At 38.2% G+C, this 15,525-nt stretch overlaps 1 protein-coding gene and 1 pseudogene across 4 annotated transcripts in view; one reads left to right on the top strand and one right to left on the bottom strand.

Annotated features, from left to right (window-relative positions):
* Window positions 1-15,525, bottom strand: part of TMCC1 (transmembrane and coiled-coil domain family 1) — a 220,971-nt gene that overhangs the window by 157,088 nt on the left and 48,358 nt on the right. The gene's annotated exons all lie outside the window — the stretch shown is intronic.
* LOC309607314 (protein SET pseudogene) lies at window positions 8,636-12,447 on the top strand (annotated as a pseudogene). Its single transcript has one exon. The product of its transcript is annotated as a protein SET pseudogene (transcript).

The raw sequence follows: 15,525 nt of genomic DNA, 5'->3' as shown, positions 1-15,525 counted from the left end.
CAAAAAGAATAAAATACCTAGGAATAAACCTACCTAGGGAGACAAAAGACCTGTATGCAGAAAACTATAAGACACTGATGAAAGAAATTAAAGATGATACCAACAGATGGAGAGATATACCATGTTCTTGGATTGGAAGAATCAACATTGTGAAAATGAGTATACTACCCAAAGCAATCTACAGATTCAATGCAATCCCTATCAAATTACCAATGGCATTTTTTACGGAGCTAGAACAAATCATCTTAAAATTTGTATGGAGACACAAAAGACCCCGAATAGCCAAAGCAGTCTTGAGGCAAAAAAATGGAGCTGGAGGAATCAGACTCCCTGACTTCAGACTATACTACAAAGCTACAGTAATCAAGACAATATGGTACTGGCACAAAAACAGAAACATAGATCAATGGAACAAGATAGAAAGCCCAGAGATTAACCCACGCACCTATGGTCAACTAATCTATGACAAAGGAGGCAAAGATATACAATGGAGGAAAGACAGTCTCTTCAATAAGTGGTGCTGGGAAAACTGGACAGCTACATGTAAAAGAATGAAATTAGAATACTCCCTAACACCATACACAAAAATAAACTCAAAATTTAGAGACCTAAATATAAATAAGACTGGACACTATAAAACTCTTAGAGGAAAACATAGGAAGAACACTCTTTGACATAAATCACAGCAAGATCTTTTTTGATCCACCTCCTAGAGTAATGGAAATAAAAACAAAAATAAACAAATGGGACCTAATGAAACTTCAAAACTTTTGCACAGCAAAGGAAACCATAAACAAGACGAAAAGACAACCCTCAGAATGGGAGAAAATATTTGCAAACGAATCAACGGACAAAGGATTAATCTCCAAAATATATAAACAGCTCATTCAGCTCAATATTAAAGAAACAAACACCCCAATCCAAAAATGGGCAGAAGACCTAAATAGACATTTCTCCAAAGACATACAGATGGCCACGAAGCACATGAAAAGATGCTCAACATCACTAATTATTAGAGAAATGCAAATCAAAAACTACAATGAGGTATCACCTCACTCCTGTTAGAATGGGCATCATCAGAAAATCTACAAACAACAAATGCTGGAGAGGGTGTGGAGAAAAGGGAACCCTCTTGCACTGTTGGTGGGAATGTAAATTGATACAGCCACTATGGAGAACAATATGGAGGTTCCTTAAAAAACTAAAAATAGAATTACCATATGACCCAGCAATCCCACTACTGGGCATATACCCAGAGAAAACCGTAATTCAAAAAGACACATGCACCCGAATGTTCATTGCAGCACTATTTACAATAGCCAGGTCATGGAAGCAACCTAAATGCCCATCAACAGACGAATGGATAAAGAAGATGTGGTACATATATACAATGGAATATTACTCAGCCATAAAAAGGAACGAAATTGAGTCATTTGTTGAGAAGTGGATGGATCTAGAGACTGTCATACAGAGTGAAGTAAGTCAGAAAGAGAAAAACAAATATCGTATATTAATGCATGTATGTGGAACCTAGAAAAATGGTACAGATGAGCCGGTTTGCAGGGCAGAAGTTGAGACACAGATGTAGAGAATGGACATATGGACACCAAGGGGGGAAAACTGCGGTGGGGTGGGGATGGTGGTGTGCTGAATTGGGCGATTGGGATTGACATGTATACACTGATGTGTATAAAATTGATGCCTAATAAGAACCTGCAGTATAAAAAAACAAACAAACAAAACAACTAATTAAAAAAAATATAGAGAGAACAATTAAAATAAAATGTATGGAAAAGGACACATAAACATAAACTAAACAAAAGCTGCTCTAGCTTTATTAATAGTACTCAAAGTAGGGCTTCCCTGGTGGCGCAGTGGTTGAGAATCTGCCTGCCAATGCAGGGGACATGGGTTCGAGCCCTGGTCTGGGAAGATCCCACATGCCACGGAGCAACTGGGCCCGTGAGCCACAATACTGAGCCTGTGCGTCTGGAGCCTGTGCTCCGCAACAAGAGAGGCCGCGATGGTGAGAGGCCCGCGCACCGTGATGAAGAGTGGTCCCCACTTGCCACAACTAGAGAAAGCCCTCGCACAGAAACGAAGACTCAACACAGTCATAAATAAATAAATAAATAAATAAAAGAACGTGAATTTCTAAAAAAAAAATAGTACTCAAAGTAGATTATAATGCAAAAGCATTAACAGAGGAGTAATTCATAGGATTAAATGTAGAATTCATCAGGAAGACATAATTTTAAATTTGTATGCATGCGATAACATAGCCTCCAAATACATAAAGCACAACTTAGCAGAACTATAAGGAGAAGTGAAATATATCCATAATCATAATGGGGAAATTTTTAACATCTCTCTCAGTAATTGATAGAATAAATGACCTAAATAGGAGGAAATAAAGAGATAAATATAGATTTGAATAGCATGGTTAACAAACTAGAACTAAACAGACATTTATATAACACAGCACCCAGTAACTGCAGAATAAATATTCTATCAAGCACAAAGAGATCACTTACAAAAATTGATCCATATGCTGAGCACTAAGGCAAGTTTCACAAGTTATTCTCTGACCACAGTGTGGATTCCTAAGGTTTAGAAAGAGTAGATGAAACCACATTCTCCCCACCACCCACACTGTCTCCTGACCCAACCTGTCGGCAATACAGATGGGATGGAGCAATACAGAGGCTGGACAAGCACCTAAAACCTTAAAAGAGAGAAAGCTTTCTCTCTAACTAGAGGAAATATAGCTCCAAGAGCATGAAAGAATCCCATTGCTGTCAGGAAGATTAAACCACAAATTATGACAAATTGCTGAAGACTGAATGTGGGCTAGCATGAGAGTGTAAAGTCTCTGGTGGCTGCAATCATAGGAGAGTTTCCACCCTATTACAGGCTTTTCCTCCAGAAACCCCAAAAGGCTCTCTAATGCAGGGGCGGGGGGGGGGGGGAATCTGAGAGAATGCAAAGAAAGTTCCTCATCCCTGCCCCCACCCCTGTGGAGCTTGGCAGCCAATGCCAATCAGCCCAGATCTATTTCCCCTATCTCCCTATGGAATTAAAGGTTTAATCTGCAAGAAAAAAAAAAAAATCACCAAGGCCTGTACCCTGAGAACACTGGTAGAATCTCACTATAGCTGGAAGAAAGAAAAGGAGACTACACCCAATCTTCACTATTTCTCTAAAGTGACAATCTTAATACAGGGGGAAAGGGCTTTAAAAACTTTAACTTCAGGGCTTCCCTGGTGGTCCAGTGGTTAAGACTCCATGCTTCCACTGCAGGGGGCATGGGATGGATCCCTGGTTGGGGAACTAAGATCCTGTGGTATGGCCAAAAAAATAAAATAAAATACAGGGGCAGAGAAGGCTGCTTTAAATAGAAAATTCAAATAAAGAATAAACCACTATTGGTTAAAATCTATTTAAAAAAAAAAACTTTGCCTTAAAAAAAGGGGGTGGTGGTGTTAGAAAACCTAAGCCAGACACAGCAGTTGGGGAAAAACAAAGAAGGGAAACAACCCCACTCCTAGAAGTAGAAAGTTTTATGAAGGACACAGCTCCGAGACCCAGGTTCTAGTGCCTGCCAAAATCTGAGGTTTAACAAACCACCACAGAACTTCCCCCACCCTCCACCACCAGGCTAATAAGCTTTGAGTAAAAATAACAATGGAATATAGCTGCAAAAGACGAACTCACTGTGTGAAACAGCACAAAGGGAAAACCCAAAGCCAAGCAGGGAGATAAGAGACACTAGGGAAATCCGAAGTCTCTGGTTTCCATGGCAACAACAAATGTCAACTCTGGTAACCATAGCAATAATAATGTTTAAACATAGCTCAACCCCTAACAGATTAATTCAAATTCCACCCTAAAGGACTAGCAGAAGGAAACTTGCAGTGTTCTCCAAGCACATGAGATATTTACCTCAGTATTTCCTGTTCTATACAAAATGGTCACATTTCAACAAGAAATTATGAAGCATGCCAAAGGCAGTAATAAAAACACAGTTTGAGGAAACAAAGCAATTATCAGAACTAGATTCAGACATGATATAGATTTTAGAATTATCAGGGAATTTAAAACATGATTAATATGGTGAAGACCCTAATGGAAAAGGTAGACAACATGCAAGATCAGATAGGTAATTTCACAGAGACGTGGAAATCATAAGAAAAAATCAAGTGGAAAAAACATGGTAATAAATAACAAATGCTTCTGACAAGCTTATTACTAGATTTGAAACAGCTAAAAAAAGAATCAGTGAACTTGAAGATCGGATAATAGAAATTGCTCAAACTGAAATGTAAAGAAGAAAAAGAATAGGAAAATAAAACAGAAAAAAAACATCCAAGAACTGTGGGAAAATATCAAACAGTGTAACACTCAGAATGCCTGGAGAAGAAAGAACAGAGCAGAAGAAATATTTGAATGGCTAAAAACTTACCAAAATTAGTAACAAGACACCAAACTACAGACTTAAAAAGGTCCAAAGACATCAAACAGGATAAATAACAAAAAAACAAAAACAAAAAGAACGAAGCATATCAAATTCAAATCGCTGAAAGGCAAAGAGAAAAGCTTGAAGGCAGCCAGAGAGGGGAAAACATATTATATACAGAGGAACAGGATAAGGATTATAATAAGCTTCTTGTCAGAAACTGTGCAAGCAAGATGATAGTGGAGTAGCAACTTTAAAATGTAGGAAAAAACTGCCGAACCAGTATTCTATATCCAGTGAAAATATCCTTCATAAATGAAGAGGAAATAAGGACTTTCCCAATGTAAGCTGGTGCAGCCACTATGGAAAACAGTATGGAGGTTCCCTAAAAAACTAAAAATAGAGTTGCCATACGATACAGCAATCCCACTCTTGGGCATATATCTGGAAAAAACTCTAATTAAAAAAGATACATGTGGGCTTCCCTGGTGGCGCAGTGGTTGAGAATCTGCCTGCCAATGTAGGGGACACGGGTTCGAGCCCTGGTCTGGGAGGATCCCACGTGCTGCGGAGCAACTAGGCCCGTGAGCCACAATTACTGAGCCTGCGCGTCTGGAGCCTGTGCTCCGCAACAAGAGAGGCCGCGATAGTGAGAGGCCCGCGCACCACGATGAAGAGTGGCCCCCACTTGCCACAACTAGAGAAAGCCCTCGCAGAGAAACGAAGACCCAACACAGCCATAAATAAAATTAAAAAAAAAAAAAGATACATGCACCCCAATATTCATAGCAGCACTAGTTACAATAGCCAAAACATGGAAGCAACCTAAATGTCCATCAACAGATGAATGGATAAAGAAGATGTGGTATTATGTATAAAATGGACTACTACTCAGCCATAAAAAAGAATGAAATAAACTTATTTACAAAACAGAAACAGACTCACAGACAGAGAAAACAAACTTACGCTTGCCAAAGCGGAAAGGGGGTAGGGATAAACTGGGACTTTGGGCTTAATAGATACACACTACTATATATAAAACAGATAAACAAGGCCTACTGTATAGCACAGGGAGCTATGTTCAATATCTTGTAATAACCTAAAATGGAAAAGAATCTGAAAAAGAACAGATATGTGTGTATGTGTGTGTGTGTGTGTGTGTGTGTATAATTGAATCACTTTGCTGTACACCTGAAACTAACACAACACTGTAAATCAACTATACTTCAATTTTTTAAAAATCCTGATTTCAAATTTCTTACATCATCAAGCAGTCACAATATGTCATTCAAAAGAAAAAGGAAAAAACACTCATAATAAACATATAACATATGTTACATTTCAATACGCCTTCAGAATGTCAAATTTTGCTCAACTGCCACAGAGCCAGTCGTAAATCTCTCTAGAGTAAATGGATGAACACAAAGTTTAGAAATGAAACTTAGTCATGTTTTTCAGATTTTAAAAAAGTCTCTAACTTATGCTCTTTCTCCTTCACTGTAGGTCATTTGAGATGGTTTCAATGGTAACACATACTTTATGCTTTGCTACACTGCAAATTTATTCAACAGTTCTATTCTTGAAGTCATTATTTCTTCTCATGCTTCTATTTTATAAGGGACAACATTTTTCCAGCTACCTCCTAAGGGGATTTGTGATTTAGCAACATCTTTTCCCAGCCCAGTCATTCACACTCAAAACAAATCTTTCTCTTGAGACAGAAATGAGAAAGATATAATCAAGGAAGTTCAATAGACATCTACTACTTTGAAAAATGTAATCTCTTCAGTCACAAATATAGTTTTATCACACTTCCTTGAGTTTATTCAGTAAATACGGCCAAAGCAAGAGGACCTTACAGTAACTACAAAGAACAGGTAGTTATAGTGCCTTAGCTTAAACTGTTCTATGAATGAATGAACACGCAAACATGAGAATACAAAATACTAAGATACAGTGTTTCATTAAAGTGAGAAATATGGTCAAAGTGAGACTGTCCAGTAAGTAGTTGATAACTGCTAGACAGCAAATGCACTGGCAGACTCTATCTGATGTATTTTGGAACTATGGAGTCTATTTAAGGCTTGGATCTTCCAGGGGGGAAGGCTTGGACAATAAGTTGCATTTAATTTCAATTTCAACTCTTAGCACTGTAGCAGCTACACAGCTTCCTCCAGCAACATGGACGTGAGCTGAGCAAGGTTCCTACAACAGCTTGGACACAGCTTGTGGGAGCTAGGGTGGGCAAAAAAAAAGACCCTGTCTTCCAAATATCACAGATCTATGTATGCCCTGATCACTGATTATTGCTTCTGATCACAAAGATGCAAAGAGACAGGTGCCCATTTTTGTTGCACCTTACCTCCCCACCCCCCCAACCCCCTGCAGTTGCAAGGCCCTCCCTCTCCAGCTAAGTGACTTCCAAGGGATTTATTTAAAGGACTGGTATCCTGTTCTCCCAATCCTTCTCCCCCCTACCGGGAGCAACACACTAAAGACCAGGACATCCAAAAGCAACTGCATACACATTCTTCTCAAGTTCACATGGGACATTTTCCAGGACAGACCATATATTAGCTCACAAATTCCTAGAAACACAAAATCTACCAAGACTAAATCAAGAAGAAATAGAAGGGGACTTCCCTGGTGGCGCAGTGGCTAAGAATCCGCCTGCCAATGCAGGGGACACAGGTTCGAGCCCTGGTCCGGGAAAATCCCACATGATGCAGAGCAACTAAGCCCATGCGCCACAACTACTGAGCCTGTGCTCTAGAGCCCACGAGCCACAGCTACTGAAGCCCGCATGCCTAGAGCCCGTGCTCCGCAACAAGAGAAGCCACCGCAATGAGAAGCCCACGCACCACAACGAAGAGTAGCCCCCGCTCGCCACAACTACAGAGAGCCTGCGCACAGCAACAAAAGACCCAACACAGCCATAAATAAATAAATAAATTTATATTAAAAAAAAAAAAAAAAGAGGAACTAGAAAAATAGACCTATAAAGAGTAAGGAGATTGAATCAGTAATCAAAAATCTCCTGACAAATAAAAGTCCTGACTTGATTTGCTTCACTGGTCAATTCTACCAAACATTTAAAGAACTAATACCAATCTTTCTTAAACTTTTCCAAAAAATTGAAGAGGAGGGAATACTTCCTAATCATCCTATGAAGCCAGCATTACTGATACCAAAACCAGACAAAACCACCTCAAGAAAACAACAGACTAATAACCCTTATGATAATATTGAGACATTTTTTGCCTTTTTCACTTTCACCCTCTCATGAAGATAACATGACGTTCTCATGGCTCTTGGGGCTAATGGGATATAAGAATCTAGCTGTCTTGTATGAAGTCAGACATTAAAGAGATTGGCAAAAATGTAAAATAATCCTACTCTTATTAAATATTATTTTAGAAAATGATGTGTTATTTATATTAACATGTAATGGGTTTATTATTTCTAAAATTAATTATTCTTTAAAATCTGTTTTGATTGCTAATACAGTAAATATCAATAAACATAACCCAAATAAACAAAAGCTTTTTGGGGTCCTCAATAATCTAAGTATAAAGGAGGCCTAATACCAGTTTAATACTGGTCTAACTCACGAAAGTTAAAGAAAGACTGAGGAACCGTCCCAAATTAAAGGAGACTATATGGACTCTGCCCTGGATCTGGGACCGGGAAACAAAAGAAAAGATAACTGGCAAAATTTGAACAGGATTTATAGGTTAGATAACAGTATTGTACTGATGTTCACTTCCTGATTTTGGTAATTGTACTGTGATCAATAAAATGTGAACTTTGGGGACTCTGGGTGAAGAATTCGGGGTATTCTTTGTACTAGTTTTGCAACTCTTTATAGATTTGAAATTATTTCAAAATGAAAATTAAAATTCTTTTAATTAAATTGATTTAAAAGATCACTCAACTAAGTATCAGAGAGGATGTGGAGCAACTGCAGCTAGTGCTAATACTAAATGGTATAACCTCTTTGGAAAATGTATGGCAGTATGGTAGGCAGAAGGGCCCCCCAAAGATGTTTCTATCCTGTGAATATGTTGCCTTACCTGACAAGAGAGACTGTGCAGACGTGATGGAGTCAAAGATTTTGACACTGGGAGGTTATCCTGCATTATCCAGGTGGGCTCAATGTAATCACATAGGTCCTTATAAGTGAAAGAGGGAGGCAAGAGAGTCAGAGTCAGAGGCGATGGGACACAGAAAGAGAGGTCGGTATGATTATATTTTGAAGATGAAAGGGGGTCATGAACCAAGGAGTATAAACAGCCTCTAGACGTCGGAAAGAGGCAAGAAAATAGGATTCTCCCCTAGAATCTCCAGAAAAAATACAGCCTTGCCAACATCTTGATTTTAGCCTAGTGAGATCCATTTCAGACTTCTGGCCCCCAGAAATGTAGGACAGTAAACATGTGTTGTTTTAAGCCATTAAGTTTGTGGTCATTTGTTACAGTAATAGGAAGCTAACAGCACTTTCTTAAAAAATTTAACAAACACCCTCCATATGACCCATCCATTCCATTCCAGATTTTTACCCAAGAGAAATGAAAACATACATCCAAAGACTTGTACATAGACGTTTACAGCAGCTTTATTTATAATAGCCCCCAAACTAGATGGATAACAATCCATACGACAGAACAGTGCTCAGCAATAAAAACTAAAAAAAAAAAAAGATCAACACATGCAATAACATCAATGAACTTCAAAAGCATTATGCTGAGTAAAAGAAGCCAAGCAAAAATACAAGCTTTATGATTCCAGTTATATAAAAAATTATATATAATATATATACATATGTATGCATATAAAATTAACCTACAGTGGTTGCCTGTGGATGGAATTGGAGGGAAAGATGGATTACAAGGGACAAGGGGAAACTTTGGGGGGGTGATGAAAATATTTATCTTGATTATGGTGATGGTTTCAAAAGTGTATACTTACGTCAAAACTCACTAAATTAAAAACTTTATGTGCAACTTACTGCATGTTAATTATACTTCATTAAAATTAAAAAATTTTTAATAAAGTGATAAAGAAACAAACATTAGTTTTGAACACGTACATACTCAACACTGAGCCAAGAACTGTGAAACAATCAGGAAACAAATGCAAGGAGTATGAAATAGTAGATAAGAATCTACTTTAGAAACAATCAGTCCTAAATTTGATTGTCAGTTTCAATAACTGGTAGCAAAGGGAGTCTTGGCTTTCTAAGCCTCAGTCTCATTTTCTATAATAACATCTAATTCATATGGTTGTTGTAAGAATTAAAAGAAATAATACATGAAAATCATCTCTGCCAAATTTGGAAGTACGCAATTAATGGTAGCTATAAGAATACTATCTTCTTTTTTTCCCCCCAGAATCTGGTGAACTGAATGCTTCTTTACAGGTGAGGCCAATCTAATTCTTGATTTACATATTAATTGTTACATTTATTTAAATAAAAGAATTATAAGAAGCAGTGTGCACAAACAATAAGAGAACTTAGAGCAAGGGAAAAGAAAAAAAGTAGTGCATTACAGTGAAATAAATTAACTGATGGTCCTAACAAAAGCCCTGAGTTATCAAGAACAGATTCATTAGGGACTTCCCTAGCAGTCCAGTGGTTAAGATTCTGCGCCACCAATGCAGGGGGCCCAGGTTCGATCCCTGGTTGGGGAACTAAGATCCCACATGCCACGGGGTGCAGCCAAAAAATTAAAAAAAAAAAAAAAGAACAGATTCATCGTACACAGAAAACTGTCTTTAAGAGGGTGAAAAATTTTTTCTTACAAGGCCAAAAAGGAACACACATTTCAGAAAAATTACTATTCTAAAATGGTTAATTTCTTTGAAAGCTATGTTTCTTCAACAAGAGGTAAACTTTACCAATCTGGAAACATTTACAACTCTTTATCCCCTTTCAATATTAAACAAATGAAATATTACCATATACTACAAAACATTTTCTGTAGCTCTGAATAATTTACTTTGTATGATTCTCAACAATCCTAAAGATATAAATTCCTCAAAGCTGAAACAAAATGGTCTACTGAAATCAGACTTTCATACAAAACCTTTCAGTATTTCTTAAATGAAGTAAAATTTTAAGACGTGCAGTACATGCTATTATGGCTCACTTGCCTACTAACTGTGAGTCCTTGAGCAAATTACTTAATTTGATTTCTGAAGTATGGATAAAAATATTTCCCATCTCATGGGGTTACCGTAAAGAATAAATGAGACAACGCATGCATGGAAAGTACTTTATATAGTGCCTGGCAAGAAGTAAGCAAATACTCAGTAAGTGTTAGCTGCTTTTTTTTTTTTAAACTACTATTAAACATGTACCTCCAACCTCGCCTTACACCTAAAGCAACTAGAGAAAGAAGAACAAACAAAACCCAAAGTTAAAGTTCTCAGAGCTCCTGGTACGAGCCTCTTTCCTTGGGTGGATTCTTGGCTTTTCTCCCAGCATGGCCCCCAAACCCCAGTTTTCACTTCCACCCCAAGCAAAGAAACCAAAGAAACCGAGACTGACTCCTGCCTCCAGGCCAGAGGAAACATCTGCTTCTCCGAACTTGCCGAAGGAAGAAAAGGAATAGCAAGAAGCAATTGAACATACTGATGAAGTACAAAATGAAAATAGACAGACTTAACCAACAAGCCCGTGAGGAGATTTTGAAAGCCGAACAGAAATATAACAAACTCCGCCAACCATTTCTTCAGAAGAGGTCAGAATTGATCGCCAAAACCCCACATTTTTGGGTAACAACATCTGTTAACCATCCACAAGTGTCTGCACTGCTTGGGGAGGAGGATGAAAAGGCGCTGCATTATTTGACAGGAGTTGAAGTGACAGAATTTGGAGATATTAAATCAGGTTACAGAATAGATTATTTTGATGAAAACCCTTACTTCGAAAATAAAGTTCTAGCCAAAGAACTTCATCGGAATGAGACTGGTGATCCATCTTCAAAGTCCACTGAAATCAAATGGAAATCCGGAAAGGATGCGACAAAACGTTCAAGTCAAACGCAGAATAAAGCCAGCAGGATGAGACAGCATAAGGAACCAGAAAGCTTCTTCACCTGGTTTACTGATCATTCTGATGCAGGAGCAGATGAGTTAGGAGAGGTCATCAAAGATGATATTTGGCCAAATCCATTACAGTACTACTTGGTTCCGGACATGGATGATGAGGAAAGGGAAGGAGAAGAAGGTGACGATGATGATGAAGAGAAAGAAGGATTGGAAGATATTGATGAAGAAGGGGATAAGGATGAAGGAAGATGAAGGAGAAGATGACTAATGGAACACTGATGGATTCCAACCTTCCTTTTTTAATTTTCTCCAGTCCCTGGGAGCAAGTTGCAGTCTTTTTTTTTTTTTCTCCTCCTCCTCTTGTGCTCAGTCGCCCTGTTTTTGAGGTTTCTTTTCTCCTTTATACCATGGCTCACAACTTATTTTGGGGGGAAATACCTTGAACAGAATTCAGTGGGAAAAGAATCTCTACGCCTTTCTGTTCCAAATTCATTTTTATCCCTTCTTGTCTCAACAAAAACTTTATGGAATCAACACCACCATGCTCTGTGGGAAAAAAGAAAAACCTTCTGCTCCCTTAGCTCTGCTGGAAGCTGGAGGGTGCTAGGCCCCTGTGTAGTAGTGCATAGAATTCTAGCTTTTTTCCTCCTTTCTCTGTATATTGGGCTCAGAGATTGCACTGTGGCTCTATGTGAATATGGACAGTTAGCATTTACCAACATGTATCTGTCTACTTTCTCTTGTTTAAAAAAAGAAAAAAAAAACTTTAAAAAATGGGGTTATAGAAGGTCAGCAAAGGATGGGTTTGAGATGTCTGGGTGGGTTAAGTGGGCATTTTGACAACATGGTTTCTCCTCTGGCATGTTTAATTGTGATGTTTAACGGACATCCCTGCAGTTTAAGATGACACTTTTAAAATAAAATTCTCTCCTAATGATGACTTGAGCCCTGCCACTCAATGGGAGAATCAGCAGAACCTGTAGGATCTTATTTGCAATTGACATTCTCTATTGTAGTTTTGTTCCTGTTTATTTTTAAATTTTTCTTTTTGTTTCACTGGGAAGGAAAGATGATGCTCAGTTTTAAACGTTAGAAGTGTACAAGTTGCTTTGTTACAATAAAACTAAATGTGTACACACACACAAAAAAAACCCTAAGTTAGTAGAAGGAAAGAAATCATAAAGATCAGAGCAGAAATAAATGAAATAGGGACGAAGAAAACAACAGCAAAGATCAATGAAACTAAAAGCTGGTTCTTTGAGAGGATGAAGAACATTGATAAACCTTTAGCCAGACTCATCAAGAAAAAAAGGAAGAGGACTCAAATCAATAAAATTAGAAATGAAAAAGGAGAAGTTACAATGGAAACCGCAGAAATACAAAGGATCATAAGAGACTACTACAAGCAAGTATACACCAATAAAATGGACTGAGAAGAAATGGACAAATTCTTAGAAAGGCACAACCTTCCAAGACTGAACCAGGAAGAAGCAGAAAATATGAACAGACCAATTACAAGTACTGAAATTGAAACTGTGATTAAACTCTTCCAACAAACAAAAGTCCGGGACCAGATGGCTTCATAGGCATATGCTATCAAACATTTAGAGAAGAGTTAACACCTACCCTTCTGAAACTCTTTCAAAAAATCGCAGAGGAAGGAACACTCCCAAGCTCATTCTACGAGGCCACCATCACCCTGATACCAAAACCAGACAAAGATATCACAAAAAAAGGAAATTACAGGCCAATATCACTGATGAACATAGACACAAAAATCCTCAACAGAATACTAGCAAACCGAATCCAACAACACATTAAAAGGATCATACACCATGATCAAGTGGGATTTATCCCAGGGATGCAAGGATTTTTCAATATCAGCAAATCAATCAGTGTGATACACCACCTCAACAAATTGAAGAATAAAAACCATATGATCATCTCAATAGATGCAGAAAAAGCTTTTGACAAAACTCAACATCCATTTATGATAAAAACTCTCCAGAAAGTGGGCACAGAGTAAACCTACCTCAACATAATAAAGGCCATATATGACAAACCCACAGCAAATGTCTTTCTCAACAGTGAAAGACTGAAAGCATTTCCTCTAAGATCAGGAACAAGACAAGGATGTCCGCTCTCGCCACTTTTACTCAACATAGTTTTGGAAGTCCTAACCACAGTAATCAGAGAAGAAAAAAGTAATAATAAAAGGAATCCAAATTGGAAAAGAAGTAAAACTGTCACTATTTGCAGATGACATGACACTGTATATAGAAAATTCTAAAGATGCTACCAGAAAACTACTAGAGCACAACAATGAATTTGGTAAAGCTGCAGGATACAAAATTAATACACAGAAGTCTCTTGCATTCCTATATACTAACAACGAAAGATGAGTAAGAGAAATCAAGGAAACAATCCCATTTACCATGGCATCAAAAAGAATAAAATACCCAGGAATAAACCTACCTAAGGAGACAAAAGACCTGTACTCAGAAAACTATAAGATACTGATGAAAGAAATCAAAGATGACACAAACAGATGGAGAGATATACCATGTTCTTAGACTGGAATAATCAATACTGTCAAAGTGACTAAACTACTCAAAGCAATCTACAGATTCAATGCAATCCCTATCAAATTACCAATGGCATTTTTCACAGAATTAGAACAAAAAATTTTACAATTTGTATGGAAACACAAAAGACCACAAATAGCCAAAGCAATCTTTTTTTTTTAATTTTAACATGTTTATTGGAGTATAATTGCTTTACACTGTTGTGTTAGTTTCTGCTGTATAACCAAGTGAACCAGCTATATGTATACATGTATCTCCATATCCCCTCCCTCTTACATCTCCCTCCCACCCTCCCTATCCCACCCCTCTAGGTGGTCACAAAGCACCAAGCTGATCTCCCTGTGCTATGTGGCTGCTTCCCACTAGCTATCTATTTTACATATGGTAGTGTATATATGTCAGTGTCACTCTCTCACTTCATCCCAGCTTACCCTTCCTCCTCTCCATGTCCTCAAGTCCATTCTCTATGTCTGCGTCCCCAAGCAATCTTGAGAAAGAAAAATGAAGCTGGAGGAATCAGGCTCCCTGACTTCAGACTATACCACAAAGCTACAGAAATCAAAACAGTGTAGTACTGGCACAAAAACAGAAATATAGATCAATGAAACATGATAGAAAGTCCAGAGATAAACCCATGCACCTATGGTCACCTAATCTATGACAAAGGAGGCAAAAAGATACAACGGAGAAAAGACAGTCTCTTCAATAAGTGGCACTGGGAAAACTGGACAGCTACATGTAAACAAATGTAATTAGAACACTCCCTAACACCATACACAAAAATAAACTCAAAATGGATTAAAGACCTAGATGTAAGACTGGATACTATAAAACTCTTAGAGGAAAACACTCTTTGACATAAATCACAGCAATATCTTTTTGGATCCACCTCCTAGAGTAATGAAAATAAAAACAAAAGTAAACAAATGGGACCTGATTAAACTTAAAAGCTTTTGCACAGCAAAGGAAACCATAAACAAAACGAAAAGACAACCCACAGAATGGGAGAAAATATTTGCAAACGAAGCGAGCAACAAGGGATCAATCTCCAAAATATACAAACAGCTCATGCAGCTCAATATCAACCAAAAAACGCAATCAAAAAATGGGCAAAAGATCTAAATAAATATTTCTCCAGGGCTTCCCTGGTGGCGCAGTGGTTAAGAATCCACCTGCCAACGTAGGGGACATGGGTTCAAGCCCTGGTCTGGGAAGATCCCACATGCCGCGGAGCAGCTAAGCCCGTGCGCCACAACTACTGAGCCTGCACTCTAGACCCTGCGAGCCACAACGACTGAAGCCCGTGTGCCTAGAGCCCATGCTCCACAACAAGAGAAGCCACCTCAGTGAGAAGCCCATGCACCACAACAAAGAGTAGCCCCCGCTCGCCACAAGTAGAGGAAGCCCACGCACAGCAACAAAGACCCAACG

Source organism: Balaenoptera borealis (assembly GCF_965194805.1).
Source record: "Balaenoptera borealis genome assembly, chromosome: 12".
Taxonomy (NCBI): domain Eukaryota; kingdom Metazoa; phylum Chordata; class Mammalia; order Artiodactyla; family Balaenopteridae; genus Balaenoptera; species Balaenoptera borealis.
The sequence above is the reverse complement of the archived record's forward strand: the minus strand, read 5'-3'. Positions and strand labels throughout refer to the sequence as shown.